Source organism: Artibeus jamaicensis, unplaced genomic scaffold (genome assembly GCF_021234435.1).
Source record: "Artibeus jamaicensis isolate MK-2021 breed Jamaican fruit bat unplaced genomic scaffold, CSHL_Jam_final scaffold_916, whole genome shotgun sequence".
In the NCBI taxonomy this organism is placed as follows: domain Eukaryota; kingdom Metazoa; phylum Chordata; class Mammalia; order Chiroptera; family Phyllostomidae; genus Artibeus; species Artibeus jamaicensis.
The window spans coordinates 1,627,814-1,645,466 of record NW_026522059.1 but is presented as its reverse complement, the minus strand read 5'-3'; positions in this window follow the sequence as shown (position 1 = coordinate 1,645,466).

Here is a 17,653-nt window from a genome sequence, read left to right as displayed (position 1 = left end):
GGCTGCCAGGCCCCCCACCTGGGTACCCCCTGACCCTGGCCCCTCTTAAGAAAGGTCCTCGCATGTCACAGATGGCCCTGTGAGCTCTGGGTCTTGCCCCATCCCTGACCCAGGGAGAGGTTTCTCTCTCCGATGGGGTGGGGGTACTGAGGCCCCCCTGGGCCCTGCTCTCTCTCCCCTGGGAGCTGATGGTGTCTGGGATCCTCCCGGGGGCAGGGGGCCCTTGGCTGCTTCCTGCTTATGAGACTTGTCAGAAGGACAGAGGCCAGACCTACGTGGTGTTTAGATGGGCGGAGGGGCCGGGGCAGGCGGAGCTGGGGGAGGGAGGGAGAGCTGGTGGGAGCCATGTGCCTTCCCAGGCTGTCAGAAGGCTGCCCTTGGTCAAGGTGTTTTCAGACCCTCGGGCCCGGCAGTGGAAGGAAGGAGGGTTGGGCTGAAGGCTGGGCCTTGGGCCCTGCTGTGCCCCCCACGGGTTGGACCCCAGGCTCCAGCCCCTACCCCAGCTGCTCTCAGAACAAGCCCTGGGTTGAGACCTCGCCCTGTGGGTCCTTCTCAGTGGGGGTTTGAGGGGCTTCAACCTGGCAGGGAAATCGGTTAACCGATTCAAACTTTAAATGGGCACGATGGTGACGGTGAAGATGAGGAGGAGGAGGACAGCATAATCGGTCAGGACAGTGATTGCTGCAGCTGTGGCCAGCACTGCCTGGGCACTGGCCGAGCCTCCATAAGGAGCACCAGCACGGGCGCAGCCGACAGGAATGCCACCGCTGCAGAGGAGAGAAAGTCCCAAGGGGGGGTTGAGGCAGACGGAGTGGCAGTTGCCCGGGGCAGCGGGGAGGGAGCAGCTCCCGACTGCCCCCCGACTCCCCCTGGGTTGGCACTGTGCCCGCAGGGCCTGCCGCCTGTGCAGTGGGGTGCGGGTGTGAGCCGTTGTGCGTCTGCACCTCAAGTAGCAGGGTGTGTCCGCTCCAACACGAAGTTTAAAAACTGAACAAGGACAGTCCTGTATAGGAGGAAGCTCGTGGGGTCTCCTGGCATTCCAGCTGGGTGACCTGGTTCAGGGTCCAGGGACCCCCAGAATTTGAGTGTGAAACTGTCCACTTGTGTCTCGAGGGCCGGAGCATTCAAGCATCCGGGCCCCTGCGGGTTAAAGCACGTGGCCCAGCCCCTCTCTGCAGGTGGGCAGGGGCCCCGCGGTCACAGGAGAAGGTGGAGAGTCAGGGCCAGGACAGGCTTCGGAAGGCCTCTCTGCCCCCTGACCCTGGACCCTCCTTCAGGGGCTGATTTCTGACCACAGCCTTGTGCCCCAAGAAGCTGGAGAGGCTGGGCGGAGACCACGGGAGCAGCAGTGGGGCTTTGGGGACGACAGGTTGGACTCTAATCCTGGTCCCTTAGCCTCCCCGTGCCTCAGTTTCCCCATCTGCACGACGAGGACAGCGGTGCCTGGCCCTGCAGTGAGGAGTAAAGGAGGCGGCAGAGGTGGCGGGGGTCGAGTGTGCACGAGCGCTGCCGGGGGCTTTCTCAGTGAGGCCAGGCTGGGACCACAGGAGGCCCAGCTGAGGGATCTGGGCAGGGGCCAGGCTTCTGTCCCAGCGGACACTGGCCCAGCAGCCCGCTCTGCTCCCGGTTTCCAACCCAGCCCCTGGCCGACGCTTCCTCACTGTGGAGGTCCGTCTCAGAGGGGCGGCGTCCCTCCCTCCCTCCGTCCGTCCACCTCCATCTCTTCGAGAACAAATGGGCTTTGCCCAGGGCCTTGCGGATAAGTGGTTTTCCCTCCGTAAATCAAACCTCGTCTCAACCCTGCTTTCCTCCTTCCGGACGCCGCCCCAGGGCCTGCGCCTCGTCTGCGGGTTGACACGCCTACTCCTGTCTCCCCTGCTGTTTACACCAGCTGTCATGTCAGCGCCAGGTGTGGGGGAGAGGCCTCAGTTTACTCTTGCTGGCGGAGAGAGGGCGGGGACCCCAGGGGGCTTTGGGGCACTCTCCCACGCGGCGTCTTGGGTAGCCCTGTCCCCAGTTCACAGGTGAGTCCTCGGAGACTCAGAGGTCACTCAGCAGGCCAGGGAGGGGCCTGAGATGGGGCTCCGGGTTTCCAGATCCCTGCCTCCTCCAAGGGGGAGCCCGGGAAAGCTTCCTGAAGGAAGCAGCATCTGAACTGTTTGTCTGAAGACTGGGGAGCAAACCGGTGTCTGGTTGAGGTGTCACCAGCAGCGAGAACACCCTGGGCGGTGGCTGTCCAAAGAGAGGGGTGGCCGTCACCACTGTCTAGCTCCAGAACATCCCAGCACCCCAAAGGGAAACCCTGCTGCCACGAAGCGGTCACCCCCTTCTCTCCCGAGTCCCCGGCCACCAGGACCTGCCTGTCCTGACGCCTCACAGGAATGGACTCACACGTGGCCTCGAGTCTGGATCCTCCCTCGGCCCCGAGTCCTCCCGGTCCATCCATGTGGGGCAGGTGCCGGGGTTTCACTCCGTCCTGTGGCCCGTGACCGGCCCTGGTGCGGACGGACAGACCATGTCTGCTCGCCGTCCAGTTGGCTGGTGCCCTGGGGGCCTTTCTGCCACTCCCCCACCCCCACCGTCCTGAGCACGGCTGCAGACAGGTCGGTGAGTGGCGGGGGCGGGGAGGCACTGCCCGGTGTTGCCCGCCCCCCGGCCTTCCGCACACCCAGTATCATCTGTGCGGCCCTGCCTCAGGACGCGTGCAGGATCAGGTGCACCTCGGGGTCGGACTGGAGGCTGGCACCGTGGCCCTCGCCCGTGGAGCTCCCTGGTATCTGCGTCACTGTGTCTGCCCGACATGGCCGTGGGACACAGCAGGGGGCAGAGGGAGCTCCCAGGGTCCTAGACAAATTCGAAGCAATAACTTGCGTCCTTCTTGGTGGGAAAAAAGCTGCAGTTCTGTTTCCTCAGCTGTCCAACTGCCCCAGGTCCAGGTGCAGGGGGTCTGTCTGCACCCACCCCCGCTGGCAGCCTGATCCAGGGCCTGGAACCAGGTGAGGGAACCCCTGCAAACACAGGGTTGGGGTATAGGCGTGGGGGGGGACTGAGTGGCGGTTAGTCCTTCCCATGCTTCATAAACCAGTTCCAAGAAAATTCCCTGAAAGGAGTTGCAGGTGCTGCTGTTTCCAGGGCAGCAGACCGGCCCCGCCTCTGGCAGGGGCATCTTTGCCCTTGTCCACCCTGGAGCAGCCCCAGTGGGCTTGGTTCCCTCCAAGGCAGGGTGCTCACTGCCTCGCCAAGTGGGGGGCCCACTTATTTTTTAAACCAGAACATTCATCCTGAGGCTAATCATTGAAATCTTGAGGGGAACTGGGTGCTGCACAGCCTGGGGCTGTTGGCAGGAGTCTGAGGCCCCTTGCGGACCCGGCACTTCTCACATCGTGCCCCATCCTGGGGGAGCCAGGCCACTCCTGTCCCCGCAGCGTGCCACTGGGTGGTCACTCTGCCCGGGCTGCCTGCCCACCCGGGGCCCCTGCCACCTCCTGCAAGTCCCACTCGAACGTGACCATACCCTGAACATCTGCCGGCCTGGGGACAGGTACATGCACACCTTCAGAGCCTGTGTCCGAGAACTGGGGACTGAGGCCAGAGGGGAGACTTCCTGGCCGAGGACAGCCGCTCCTTCTGCCTAAAGGGCTGTAAACAAAGCCCCTGCGGGCCCTGTGGTGCGTGGTGGGGCACCCAGCCCTCTGCGGTTGGCCCATCTGGTTCAGAGCTCCTCGTTTGCCCGTGGCTGTTTGGACACGCCTGTGACAGGGAGCTCAGCACATCACAAAGCCACATTTTCAGTAATGGTAGCTTCCTGGGGATGAGGGCTCAGCCTCCCGGGAATGGCTCCCAGGGAAGGAGGTCGGCTGCGCAGGTGGTGAGACAAGTCGGCAGTCCAGTCCCATCCTTTTTAGAGCTGCACTGCCCCCTGGTGGCCGTCACACACAGGTGCGGAAGCTTTCTGGTCTTTGAGTCTCCCTGGTGTCCCCTGCTGGGGATGCAGGGGACCCCGGCGCTTTCACCGACAGACAGTGGTCCTGGGAGAGGCCTCGGAGTCCCAGGACCTGGCCGAACAAAGCCTAGGGCATCGGCCCGGGAGGGTGTGACCTTTCACCCTCACACTGTGGAGAGAGCAGGTGTTCCGACCCTGGGCTCAACCCACCTGCCCAGCAACCAAGCCCAGAGAACCCTATTGGGCACAGTCCACGGTTGGGGTGCCCTGGGGGGCACTGGAGGGTCGCTGCCCCCCCTCAGAGAAGTTCATACCCAGGAGACGGGAGTACAATACCTGTGGGAGGAAAAGAGTGAGGCCGGGGGGGCTTCCTGGAGGAAGAAATTTCTGCTCCAGTCCTTGAAGGGGGAGTACGGTTAGGGCTCGTCCAGGGTAGGGTCGGGGTTATAGGCCCAGGGGAAGAAGGGCACAGACAGAACCACCAGCAGGCTGGCCCCAGATAGAAGGTCCCCCGTGTATGAGATCTGAGCCTTCAGGGGGAGGCCCACCAGAGAGAGCGGTGTGCTGGTGACCGGGGTCCGGACTCTGACAGTCAGGGTGGGAGGCGAGAGGATTTGCTCTCCACCTGTCCCCAGCCCCCTGCAGTTTGCCCACCTCACCCACACAGGTTTGGAAGCGCCCCTCAGTATTTGGGGGCCCCAGGTTGGGGAGGGCACCTTGCTTGCTCCCACCTACCCTCCCCGAGCCCCCGGCCGCCCCTCATGTGTCTGATGCCGAGCAGGAACCCTTCCTGCCCCTCACTCTCCAGGGGCCCCTCTCAGACCCTGGTGGGACTCTCGGGGCTGAGGCCGGCTCCACACCCAAAGCAGGAAAGCACCCCCTGCTGGCGACACTGAGGGTCCTAGTCCTGTCCTCCCAGGTTGAATGAAGGTCCCTGGACTGGGAGACAGGACGGGAGGAGGGTGATAAAGGATGGGGTGGGCCCTTGGGGCTGGGAGCCCGCCCCTCCTCAGCCCATTCAGCCAGCCTGCCCACAAGAGGGCGCCCACGCAGCATGACTGATGCCCAGTGTCCAGAGGTGCCCACCCCAAGCCTTTCAGCCCTAACTGCTTGATCACAAATGTGGGCAGCATGGACGTCCAGTCTCCGCCCTGGTGGGAGCTGTGGACTGTGGGGTCTTCCGTCCTCTCACTCTCTCTGCTGTGCTGTCCCGGGGGCACAGGCCAGGAGGTGGGTCTGATCTGGTGCATGGGGGGTCCCCGAGTACAGAACTGGAGGACCCCAAGTCGGAGAGGCCGAGGGGCCAGCGGGCTGGTGGGGGCACCCCTGGCTGGGCCCCCTTGCATACACTGGAGCACTCTGCCCCACTCCCCTGCCTAACATCTGCTTGGCCCGCAGGCCTCCCTGGCCGGCTCTCCCTGAGGCGGCTGTCTGGTGGGCTTCTGGGCTTTAGTCTGCACAAGCACTCAGGAAGTGTCAGCTGCACGAGGGGTGTAAGCCAGCAGGCAGGAAAGGGCTGGAACTTCCGGGCTTAGCTGGAGACCCTGCCCCTGGGCAGAGCTGGTGCAGCTGGCTGGCCCCTGAAGCCGCCCTGCCCCCCTCCCCCCCCCAGTCTCAGGGCTGGCTGATGGGATGCACGTTGTAAATGCTCTGCAGCTTGCTCTCTGGGACAGCTCTGCCCGGGGACACCAGCCCACGGCAGCCCCTCCAAGGTCTGCTCAGTGCGGAGGGACAGGGACAGGCCAGCTTGGCAGCTGGGACAGTGAGCCACTTGGAAACAGGTCCCCCTGGCCCCGGGGAGCTTCCAGATGGTACAGCCCCTGCCCAACCTCCCCTACAAGCACCACCAACACCCCGCCCCACAGGCCCTGAGCTGGCTTTCGGAGCAGGGTGGTTCATCGGCAGACCGCAGGCTGGGGTGCGCACGCCCTGGTGAGGGCTGTCCTGGTCGTTAACACCTTCGGGGCTCGGCATGACCTGGGGGGCCGGGCCGTCAGGGTGAAGAGGGTCTGAGCTTGCTGCTGCAGCTGAGCTGGGGGTGGGCAGGGGTGCGGTGTGGCTACCGGGGCCGCAGTCCCTGAGGCCACCCCTCTTGCTCCAGATGCACCCCTGGCACCTGTTATGACCCCACTTTGTGGATGGGGGGGACTGAGGTGAGGAGATGTAAAGTGTGCTGCCCGGTGTTGGGGCTCCAAAGCTCCCAGAGGCTGGCTCTGGCCCTCCTGCCTGGCCCTGGCTGCTTTCTGGGGCCCACTTAGTGCTGGCCTGTCTTTGTCCTCCCCGGGCGGAGCCCGTCTGCTAACCCTGCCCATCTGGGTCCTCCGAACCCACCTCCTCTGGGAGCCCCACTTGGCCACACTTCTGGCGGGGGTGGGTGGATCTAGAGAGGGGGCCAGGCGGGGATGGGACCTTCCAGCCAGGAGAACTTGGGCGCCTGGAATTCAGGCCAGTCCCCTGACCCGCCTTTCCCTGCGCGGCCCTCACCTCTGTTGTCCTCCCTGTGAAGGAGACCCCAGGACCCCGCCCACCAATGCGCAGAGTGGGAGCGGAGGTCCCTCCACCACAGCCAGCCACCCAGATGCTGGGTGCTCCTTGAGGTGCACGCGGGTCTCCCAGGACTTTGGTGTCCCCATGCCAACGTGGGTGGTGGGCGGCCTGGACCCTGCAGGCTGCAGTGTGAGCTGTGGCTCCCTTCCAGGACTCGGGGTCTGGGGGTTGGGAGCAGGAGCTGCAGAATGCTCTAGAGCAGGCTGGTGGGGTGGAGCAGTCCCGGTAGGGGTCCAACTTTCCTGGGGTGTCATCCTAGAAGTGGGGGCACTGGGAGGAAGGCTCTGACCTCGGGGCCTGGGTGTCTTGGGTGGGCGGCTGGGGGCTGATATCTGCACTGAGGACTCAGGGAGGGGCTGCCGCGTATTCCCCCAGTGTCCCCCCAGTGTCCCCTGTGGGGCGGCCCTGCCCAGTGGGTGACGGGGTAGCTTCCGGAGGCTCTGGCCTCGGTCTCAGTTTTCCCTTCTGCAGAATGGGCCTCGGACCTGCTGTCCCCGATCCTCCCCCCACCCCCAGCCCGGCCCAGGAGTGGAGGAGTCTGTTCCCACGCCCTTGAGAGCAGAGACCCCGGAGCTGGGGGGCCCAGCCTGGGGAGGCAGCCCTGCCCCGCACGATTCCCAGGGGACCGGTGCTCCCGGCCACTCTCCAGGGCCCCGCCTGTGACTCAGGCTTCCTGGAAGCGGCACAGGGTGGAGGGGGCAGAGGGTCCCTACCACCCCGCCCCGATTGCCCCTGTGTGGTCCATCACCGCCCCCATGGTCACACACAGTAGGCTCTCCCGCTTGTCAGCTCTGCCCACCCCCCCCCCGCCCCACCCCCCACTGAAGGTCCCCTGCCAGCTGGTGCTGGGACTCCAGCCCCTCCTCTCTGCCTCCCTGGCCCGGCTCTGCCAAAGCAAACGTTTTCTCTCCCCCCCGTCCCGGCCGGGTCAGCCGTCCAGTGTCCTCTGGGCTCCACTTCTCTCTGGCTGGCTGCCCAGGGCCCATCTGCGGGAATCACCATACAGGACTCAGGGGTGCCCGGGGGGTGCCTGGGGCTCTCCACAAGGACCCCACTGTTCTGTCCAGATGGCCCAGGTCTGCCAGGCCCCCTCTGCAAGACCCTGGGCCTGCTCTTTCCTTCCCGGGCCTCAGTTTCCTTGTCTGGAGAATGGGAAGCTGGAGACCATGGACCCCATGGCAGACTGGGTGGGGGTCAGGACAAAGTCGGCAGCCTTGGGGCTTAGGGCTCAGCCACGTGAGCCCCTCTGCCTCCTTCTGACCCTGCGCCTGCCACATGTGACCAGATGGCCGCAGGCTTGCTGACACTGAGAATGGCAGCCTTCGGCAGTCACCTGCGGGCGCTTCATGGTGCAGCTGTTCCAATCCTGGTGTCGGGGGCGCCTCGGAAACCCTGACTGGGGTGGGGTCTGGGCCCCGGACGTGTCCTCCACGACGTGTGGACGTGGGGCCCCGTGCACTGTTGGGCACCTGGCTGGAAACCCCCCTTCACGCACACTCCCTTCTGTGGGCCCAGGGCCCAGGTCTGGAGGGGCCCTGCTGATGCACCAGGGCCCCCAGGTGGCCTGCCACAAATGCAGCTGCGGGCAGGTGGGCACTTGCCTCTGGTCACCCAGGTGAGCTCCTCCTGGTCCTGTAGGTAGAACCTTGGGCTCTGGGCTCCTCCATCTTGACCTTGCAACTGTACCTCTGGAGGGGGCTGCCCAGGCCTGTCCCGGCCCCTGTGGGAGATGGGGGAGGCAGAGAGAGGAGCACCTGATCCTGAGAGGGTCCCGTGGTTGAACAAGACCCACAGGAGACAGGAGTCACCTTCCTGAAGCGTGTGGAGAAGCAGGGAGTCAAGGTGGGCTGCTGGGAGGAGGGGGCTTCTGGCCTGGGCTTGAAGGATGCGGACATCCCGGTGGCTGGAGGATGGGCCCCGGAGGGGGAGTCGGGTGAAGGCAGGCCCCCAGAGCTCGGGCCCGAGTCAGTAACTCCAAGGGAGCCCAGTGGCAACACTGTGGGTCTCGGCGCAGGGAGGGGGCTGTCCCGGACACCGCCCACCCTCATGGGCACCTGTTTCCCAGGTGGGCAGGCTGGGCGTCTGAGCCTGAGACCCCTGCGGGGGGGCCAGGTGGGGAGGTGGGCTGCTTAAGCTGGGGTCCTGCGGTGCTCGGCCAGAGAGGGCCTCCGGGTGTGTGGGGGCGGGGCGGGCCCCATCCCAGCATGGCTCGGCCCGGCTCGGCCCGGGGACCTCTGCTGTCTGGCCTCGGCCTCCCGGCCACAGAGATGCCTCAGCTGGCAAGGGGTAGGCTGGCTATGAAAGGGGCGTCTGCTGAGCAGAGGCGGTCCTGGCGTCACCACCTGTTTGTGCCTCAGTTTCCTCCTCATAAGTGGGGGTGTATAGCCCTTTCCTGGGGACGTTAAGAGGGGTAAGAGGGGGTAGTGTGTCTGGGTGCCACAGTTGGGGCTCTGCGAGTGGGACACCCTGCCCTTCTGCCCCTCCCCGCCCCTCCCCCCCCTCCCCGCTGTGGCGGAGGTGGTGCCGGGCTGTTCCCACGGGCTGCCTCTGCAGGGCAGCCAGCGGAAGCCATCTGGAGGCCTCGTCCACCCTTCCCCCGGCCATCCTGGCAGGAAGTCACCGGAAGGGCTGTCCCTTGGGGCCCTAGGCCTGTGAGGACAGAGGACAGCCAGAGCTGGGGGTCCCCGGGTAGAGTGATGGGGGCAGGGAATTTGGAGGGGACTGAACGGGCAGAGCTGGAGGCTCTGGGTCCACATGGCTGGGCGTAGACTGAACTCTTTACAGAGCATGTCCATCTGTCTGTCCGCCCTGTGAGCTGCCCCTTCCGCACAGGAGCCCCAGGTGAGGCCCGGCAGGGTCCGGCCTCAGGAGGTCACGGTGTCTGGGTACGTGGGTGGGGACTGCCTGTCTATAGGGAAGGTCGAGGCCTTACTCTCCGCCCCCAGCCCCTCCTTCCCCGCCCCTCCCCTATCACCCCGCGGGGCTGGACAGGCCTGGAGAAGGATCAGAGCCTGGGCGGCTGCCCCTCGGGACGCGCCCTGCTGCCCGCTAACTGGCCTGAGTGCGGCCGCCTGGGCCTGGGGCCGTTCCCACATGTGCTGCCAGCTGGGCCTGCCTGGCCCGAGGGGAAACACTGACCCCAGGAGCCCCGCGTCCCATATTCTTGGCTGCCCAGGCGTCTGTCTTTAGACAGACCTGGTGGGCTGGGGGGCCAGACAGCCCCATCCTGCCCTGCCCTGCCAGCCATGGGGGGCCGAGGAGCAGCCCCAGGCGGCCCCTTCTCCTCACCCTTCCCCTTGAGAGCCTCTGGCTCAGGGTCCTCAGAGGCACAGCCCTCCTGAGAACTTGCTGGGGTCTTAGGGCCCCACACACCTCCCCCACCCCTGTGAGGAAGTGAGCGTGAGAACCAGGGCTCGAGCGCACTGCTGGGAAGCATGTCCATTGGCCAATTCTGGGTGACCGTGCATGTTCTGGGGACATCGGTGTGCTGAGGACAGGCAGCCACTGGCACGTCCCAGGAGGGTCGCTGGTGGTTCCCAAGCACGGACTCCACGGCACAGCCTGACAGCTGCCTCCCAGGCTCCGCTTGTGGGGGACTGGCTACCTCCCAAGGCAGAGCCGGGCCGACCCCAGGTCGGAGCGGGGTCAGCCTTGGCCCGCTGCCCCCACTGCCTTGGGAGAGAGGCCGGGCGGACCAGCACGCCGGCCGCCTGCGTGCTGCTGCGCAGTCCCTCCGGGTGAGAAGCACGCAGACCTGGAGTGACCCCCGTGTCCATCAGCAGGGAGCGATGGCACATTGTGGCCTCTCCACGCTATGGGGCACCACCCAGCCACCGGAAGGAACGGTGTCCCGACCCGGGCCACACGGTAGATGAGCCGTGAAGACTCGGTGCCGGGTGACGGGGGCCAGCCTCAGATACCATGTGCGGTCCCCTGCGTGAGTGGTGGGAGGAGGTGGGCCCAGAGCCACGGGAAGTGGTTGGCAGTTGACAAGGGCTGGGGGCGGTGTGGGGAGGGACTGCTAGTGGAGGAGGGGTTTCTTTGCGGGGGCGATGGGAATGTTCTGGAATTAGGGCATGGCCGACGACCACAAAACCCCGACCACACTGAAAACCACCGGAGTGCGCACTTGAAACCGGTTACAATGGCAAGTGTCCTGTTCTGTGAATTTTAACTCCATTGAAAAGATCAACCTGCCTCCCTGCCGGCACAGCCTGGCCCGAGCAGACCCTCGGTTCAAACCTGCAAAGTAAGATTAAGCGGCTCCGCCCCAGGTGTCCAGTGCCGGGCAGTCCTCGCTCTAACGAAGGGCGGCTGACAGCTGCCCTGTGCAGGGACGTGGGGACACAGGGACGTGGTGGGGGCCCCAGCACTGGAACCCGGCTTGGGTCCCTCCTCCTGCCTGAGCAGAGTGCCTTTCATCCTCGGCAAGTTTTGCGGAGAGCACGCACGAGCGGAGGCGCAGGCAGGGACAGGCGTCCGCATTGCCCCCCTGCGAGTGTGACCTGCTTTCCTGTTGGTGGGTGTGGTCCTCCTGCGGATCGCAGGGCCTGGGCTTGGCCACTGCTGGCGTGAGTCCCTGGCCTGTTCCGCTCCTACAGGCTTTTCTCCCAAGAGGACGGACCAGGGAGGAAAGGCCGGTGGAGTGGGGTCCGCAGCAGGACCTGGGCACCTTGGGGCACCTGCGGGCCGGCCCCTTTGTGTCTTGAGGACAGCGACCTGCTTGCTGGGCCTTGGTGCCCCTCTTGAACAGGCTCTGTAGGGGCACAGGGCAGTGGGCTACCTCTCTCTGCCAGCCCAACCCAGAAATAGCCCTGACCTTCCGCACCCAGCTCGGCAGTGCCAGGGCTGCGAGACCTACGTTCGCCCAGCCGAGTCCTCGCAGGGTGGCGGGGCGGGTTATTTTGGACTCGGCCTCCCCAGGCCGGGCCAGAGCTCTTTCCCGCAGCTCTTGCAGGGTCCTCTGACGTGCGTCCACCAGGACCTTGGCCAGCAGCCCTGGCCACCTCGGCGATCTTGCTCCCTGGTCCGGCCCACCTGACCCCTGTGGCCTGCGTTCCAGCCGGGGTGGTGGGGGAGGACCCCAGGGAATAACGCAGGAGCTGCGTGAGGGGCCTTTCGGAGCCCTGACGTCCATGGAAGGGCAGGGCCTCTGTTCCCCCTCAGGGGCTGTTCTAAGGGGGGAAACTGCGCAGAAAGAGCCCACCCGGGGCCTCACGCATCAAAGGGGGAGGGGAGTGCCTTCCAGGACTGCGTTGAGGATGGATGTGGGGGAGGGTCTGTGCCCGGGTGGCCGCGCGAGGTGAAGCCGTTATGTGGTGTGTGTGCAGGGCACCTTGGGCTTCCCCCCACTGCCCAGGACTGGACACCGGGCCCAGGGAAGAGATGTGCGTGGGATGTGTGGACGCCAGGGGGCCAGAGGGGCTGAGTGCGGACTCAGGGCCGCGGGCGGCCCCTGGGCCTGTGTCCCGCCTGGGCCGCAGCCTCCTCTCCAGAGACGTGGGCACTGCGTGCCTGCCTCCTGCTCCGGCCAGGCTTCTGGGTGCGTTGGTGAGCAGAAGGGGCCACCGCACGGCGATGCCCCCAGGCCCCACCACCCCGGGGGCCCACAGGCCTCCTCCGGACAGCACCCTAAGTCTGAGGACGGGCCAGCTCGCTCCTCAGCTCCCGAGTGGGTGCAGGGCAGCCGGGTGGGCACAGGACGCTGCCCGCTCTGTCTGGGGTGCTCGGGTGGGATCCGACCCCGCCTGCCTTTGGGGAATGACAGGGAGGAGCTGCACAGCCGGCCAGGCGCTCGGGGCTCCTGCCCCGGCACTGTCCAGGGTCCCAGAGAACCATAGCTGCCCCTTTGCAGAGCGGGTCCGGGGTCCAAGGCCTGGCTCTGTGCAGGTGGGCACATCGCATCCCGTGAATTCTGAATCTTTGCTGCAGAAGGGGCCTGGCAGGAGACCAGGCGTTGCGCGCGTGCCCTGCCCCTGCCCACCCACCGGACCACGTGACACCCCGCAGGCACCGGTGGGCTGGACACCCATGGGTGCAGCTTCTATTTTCCCACCTGTGGGTAAGAACTTGGTGGGCAGCCTCCTCCGGGCAGCGAGAGGGACCGTTGGGCCACAGGGACCCTCTGTGAAGGTCACGGCACCGGTGCCGGTTCTCCGCGGCCTGGCCCAGAGCCTGGTTTGTGGCCCAGGGTTACTTCGTCGGCTGAGGGTCCTGACTGTGCTGCCTGGGAGGCTCTGGGCGCCCGAGCCAGGCCTCCTTGCTCCTGGCGGGGCCCAGCTGGGGGCCTGCTGGGCGGCCTCTGAGGGCCTCTGGGGCCATTAGCTCCAAGTGGGTCTTGAAACTCTGTGTCCTGCTGGCACTCCATGCCCGCTCTGGGCACAGCCTGCAGGGGCCTCGGAGACGTGGGGCCCAGTGCCAGGAGCCGGTGCCAGCCATCCAGGCCCAGGAGGGAAGTGCCCGCGACGGAGGCCGCAGGTCTAACGCTGAGGCCAGGGCTGGGTTTTGAAGCTCCATGGCCCATGTCTGGCATCCCGGGGACCCGGAGTTTCCAGCCAGACGACCCCGACTCCAGACAAGCAGGCTCTGCGGTGGGAGCTGCTGCCAGGCCCCCAGGACTGGGGGAGGGGTTGCCGCGGGGCCTACTGAACACGACTCCCAGGTGCCCCGGCCAGCCCAGCGAGGGGCCAATGCAGCACCAGCAGGCGAGGGCCCTGCCTGTCTGGGGGCCGGGGTCTGGGCCCTTGGATGAGTCCAGTCTCGTCCACTCCAAGACGAGACCGCTGGCTGGAGCCAGGGATGGGCTGTGCTCCACTGTGCGAGGCTCTGTCCTTCTGTGCACCAGGGCAGGGCTCCTGGCCTCAGACAGGGGGCAGCCCACCTCAGAGGCAAATGCCAAAGGCTGTGGGGAGGCCCTAGCCCTGCTACGTCCAGCCGGAAAGACGGGCCTGGTCCGAGGGCACAGGGCGGCTGCAGGGCTGCTGCTGCTGGGCTGTGGTGGGGGAGGGTCCCCATCCCTCCTGGCTGAGCCGTCTGGTCCCGAGGTCCCGGTCTGTGGCCCGACCAGTGAGTGTCCCCACAGGGCTCCTGGTCCACTGGGCGGGTCGGGGACTGCTGAGAGTCACGTTGGAGCTGCCCCTCCTGCTGTGTGGGGTGGTCCCCTGGGTGGTCCCCACCTGGGGGTGTGCAGAGGGGCGGGGATGGAGGGAGGTTTGGGGGGAGGGTAGGTCCCTCCTATGGCTATTGCCCCTCGTTGCTCCCCTGGGGTGTGGGCATTCGTGTGGGCATCTGGGGGCCACCGTGGTCCCAGGGTTTTCCCTCTAGGAGACTGGACGGCCTGAGACCCCCCCCAACCCCCACCCGGGGTGGGTGAGACGCCCCACCCTTCCGGACATCACCATCCTGGGGCAGCATCCTGGGGGGGAGGGGCAGCTGACCTTGGCCCTGGGCGGCAGGAACAGCCCCTCCCCCGCTGGTGGGGGTTCCCACTTCCTCAGCCGGAGCAGGGCCTGCGGGCAGCAGGGCAGGGTGACTGTCCAGTCCACTGTCTGGCCAGCTCCCTCCTTTCTCGGGAGGAAAGGGCCGCAGTGGGGTGAACTGAATGCCTTAGGGCTCAGGGGGCGCTTGGGAAGAGCCGGGCTGATGGGAGAGACCCTGGGGACCCCCTGAGCAGGTGGTGGTGAGGGGTGGGCGGGGAGGGGCACTCAGGTTGAGGGTGAGCGATCTCCGTGTGGGCAGGTGGGGTGGTGGGAGTGCGGCAAGCCGCCCGGGAAGGGGAGGCCGCTCAGACCCTGTCCCCAGCTCACGTGGAGCAGGCAGGGGAGACAGGGCAGAGCCTGAGGAGACCCTCGCTGCTGCGTAGGATGGTTTCCCCCCTCACACCCCCACCCGCCGCCCCCTGCCAACCCTGCCAGCTGCAAGGTCCGGGCCCTGGCGCCTGGACTCCCCTCCCCTCTGGCTCCATGCCCGCAACTCTCGCCCCCCTGCCCCCCGCAGCCCTGCCTGCAGTTACAGGGCCCTGGGGACTGTCCTACCCGCTCCAGCCCCAGTGCCTGGCCTGGTGGGGGAGGGGCTCTCCTTTCTTCCTCCTGGGACCGGGGTGCCCCTGCGACCTCAGACCCAAGTCCCAGCCCCCTTGTCCAGCTGTTGGCGGCCCTCAGAGGCGGGAGCCGAAGGCTGGGCGGCAGGAACCTCCCGGCCGCCCCTGCCAGTGCCCCAGCCTCCCTGCCGGTTGGGGGGGGCGGGGGTCTGGGGCCTTTGACGCGGGAGGGCGGGCACGCGGATGGGGATAAAGCCAGGCTGGGGGTGCGGCCACCAGGGACTCCAGGACTAGAGACTCGGGTGAGTGTCTCAGGGCTCCTGGCCGCCTCCCTGGGGTGGGGGGGTGGGTGTGGGCGGTGGGGGGGCTGGAGGCCTGCCTGTGGCCACCCCGGGGCAGACCTCAGGAGAGCGCGCGGCCAGGGGTCCTTGGGACTTCTGGCTCAGTGGCTTCCTCGGACAGATGGGGTGAGGGGGTTGGTTGCCTCGTCCTCGCGGAGCTGCAGCTGGGCCACGTGGAGACGCACCTCCTCCCCCCAGGCTCTCTGGGACTGTCAGGTGCCCCCGCCTCCCAGCTGTGGCGCGGGCCTCCGTGGACGGGGCGGGGGGGGGGGACGACAACGACACCCAGTCCCCCTGCCCCTCGGGAGTTCAGGAACCCTCTGCGCCCACGTCCTCTGTTAAATGCGGGCCGGAGCACGGCAGCGATGGCTCGGCTGGCCACTTATGCCAGGCTGTGGGGGTGAAAGGAGAGCTTGTGGAAAACCACCCCGGGACAGCCGGTGTGCACAGGGCGGGCTCGGGTCCCCTGTCATCACGTCTCCTGAAGGCGCGGGGGGCAGAACGGCTGCCACGCGTGACCCGTGGCCACATGGCCGCTGGGTGCTGGTTTGACCACACCCCCTCCTGCTCCCCCGTGTGCTGGGTTCTACGGAAAAGCGGGTACCAGCCACTCCTAGTGACTGTGAACACGGGCAGCCTGACCCTGGTTTAACGCCACTCCCGGGGGGACTGAACATCGAAGCAGGAGCCCCACGGCCCTGCGCCCTCCTGCCCGCCCACCGGGTCACCCCTGAGGGTGGCAATGACAGCCTTCCGGTCTGTGGGGGAGCTGCAGCCTGTCCAGGCGGTGCCGAGGGCTGACAGCATGGGACGGTAGCCTTGGCGGGAGGGCGGTGTGGGTAGGCAAGTCAGTGCCAGGTCCCGCGGGCACCAGAAGCCACACGTGTGGCAGGGCTGATGCTCGCAGGCCTGTGCGGTGGCAGCTGAGCTCCGGGAGGTGTCTTCGCCGTCCCGAGACTCCAGTGGGTAGAAGAGGAGCCTGGCCCTGTGGAAACTGAAGACTGTTTCGCACGAGGCTCCACAGCCAGCTCACAGCGGGGGGCTCTGGGACCGGCTGGAAGATGCCCCGCCGCACACCGTGGTTTCCCTCCGCGGCAGTGTCCCCTCTTGTAGAGGAGGCCACAGGACCCGGAGAAGGCAAATGCCGGTCCCGGGCCACACAGGGAGGCGGAGCAGTTGGCCAAGCCCTGACGATGCCGTTCCAGGCCCACTCCGCCAGGAAGCCCTCCCTGATCACCTGATGCTCCCCCTCTGCCTTGTGCAGCGCCTGCCTGCGTGCGGGCTGGTCCCACTGGGAGGCTTCCCTCCTGTTAGTCATACCCCAGCAGCGGGCACTCAGCAGGCACTAGAAGGAGGGACTGGTAACTTGGGGAGCTGCCCGAAGTCGGAGGGCGATGCCAAAGAGTAGTGAGCAAGTCGGGTGTGCGAGCCAGGGATTAGACGGCGTACGTGACCTTTGAGGCTCTTCTGCACCTCAGGGGCTGAGATCCCGTGATGAGTTCTGGAAGTTTCCCAGATCTGGACCTCTGCCCAGAACGTTGGGTCATTTGTCCACAAACAAGTGGGGGTGCCCCTGGTGCCAGCCCCGAGTGCCGGAGGCCGGGTGGAGTCGACGACCTGTGTCTGCCCCCAGGACCCGCCTTCCCCGGGGTGGGCTGCTCTCTGCCCTGAAAGGCGTGTGCTGGCGGGAGAGGGGACAGACAGGGCAGGAGAGCGGGGGAGGCAGCAGCGGCTGTCGGTGGGCGCTGGACCCAGGGTGCTGTGTGCAAGGGCGGGAGGACTCTGGGAGGCTTTCTGGGGGGGGGAGGTAGTGAGGGCTCGTCCTGGCAGATCTCCCCTCCAGGCCCCCCCACTGCAGTGTGTGGACTTGGGCTTGCTCTGGGAGGCTTCCAGGAACGGCTCCTGCCCGATAAAAATAGACTTCTCTGAAGGGCTTGGGGCTGTGCCAGGGGCAGCAGGTGCCCCCCAGGCCTGGCCCGAGTGGGCGCCCCAGGCCAGGGGGATAGGGATGCTGGGGCCCAGGTTTGCAGCCCAAGCAGCTGGGTGGGCCCTGTGTGCAGATCCCAGGGCTTCATGGGAACTTTCACCTGGACGGATGGGGGACAGGCTGGGTGGGAAGCCGCTGGTCCCAGAGGCCCTGTCTCCAGGGAGCCACGGCTGGTGGGGCAGGACCCAGCCCCAATGTGGCCGGAGGAAGTCACTCAAGCTGTCTAGGCTGCTGTGTGTCACCCACTCGGTGTGGCTGACAGTCTCATTCACGGTATGCAGGGTCTGGCTGTGTCTGGGGGGACAGACCACAGTGAGCCGTCACAGTGGGAGACTGGTGTGGCACTGAGTGTCCAGAGCCGCCGTCCAGGGAGATGCTGCCAGGATCCAGGAGCTGGGAGCAGAGAGCCCTGGGCTGTGAGGGCCTCCTTGGCCACCCTGTGCGGAGTCTGGGGACCATGTGCGTCTGGACTGGGGTTCCCTGGAAGCATGCCAGGACCCTGGGGAGGGGCTGGGAGTGTCACAGAGCCTCCTGGGCTGGAGGGTGGGTGGCTTTTCCCAGCCTCGGAGGGCAAGGTGCGGGGAGACAGCACCCGTGGACCCTGCCTTTTGTGGTTCCCTGGGCCCGCTCCGAGGTCCAAGGCGTCCATTCCTCACCTGCACACTAGGGGCGGGGTGGGGAATGGCAGCTGCCGCTCCTCCAGGCAGCCAGGACGTGAGGGCTGTAGGTGCTCAGCAAGTGGAGGGGTCCTCAGTGTGAGGCCAGGGTCCCAGCAGGAGCCTCAGCAGAGGCCGTGG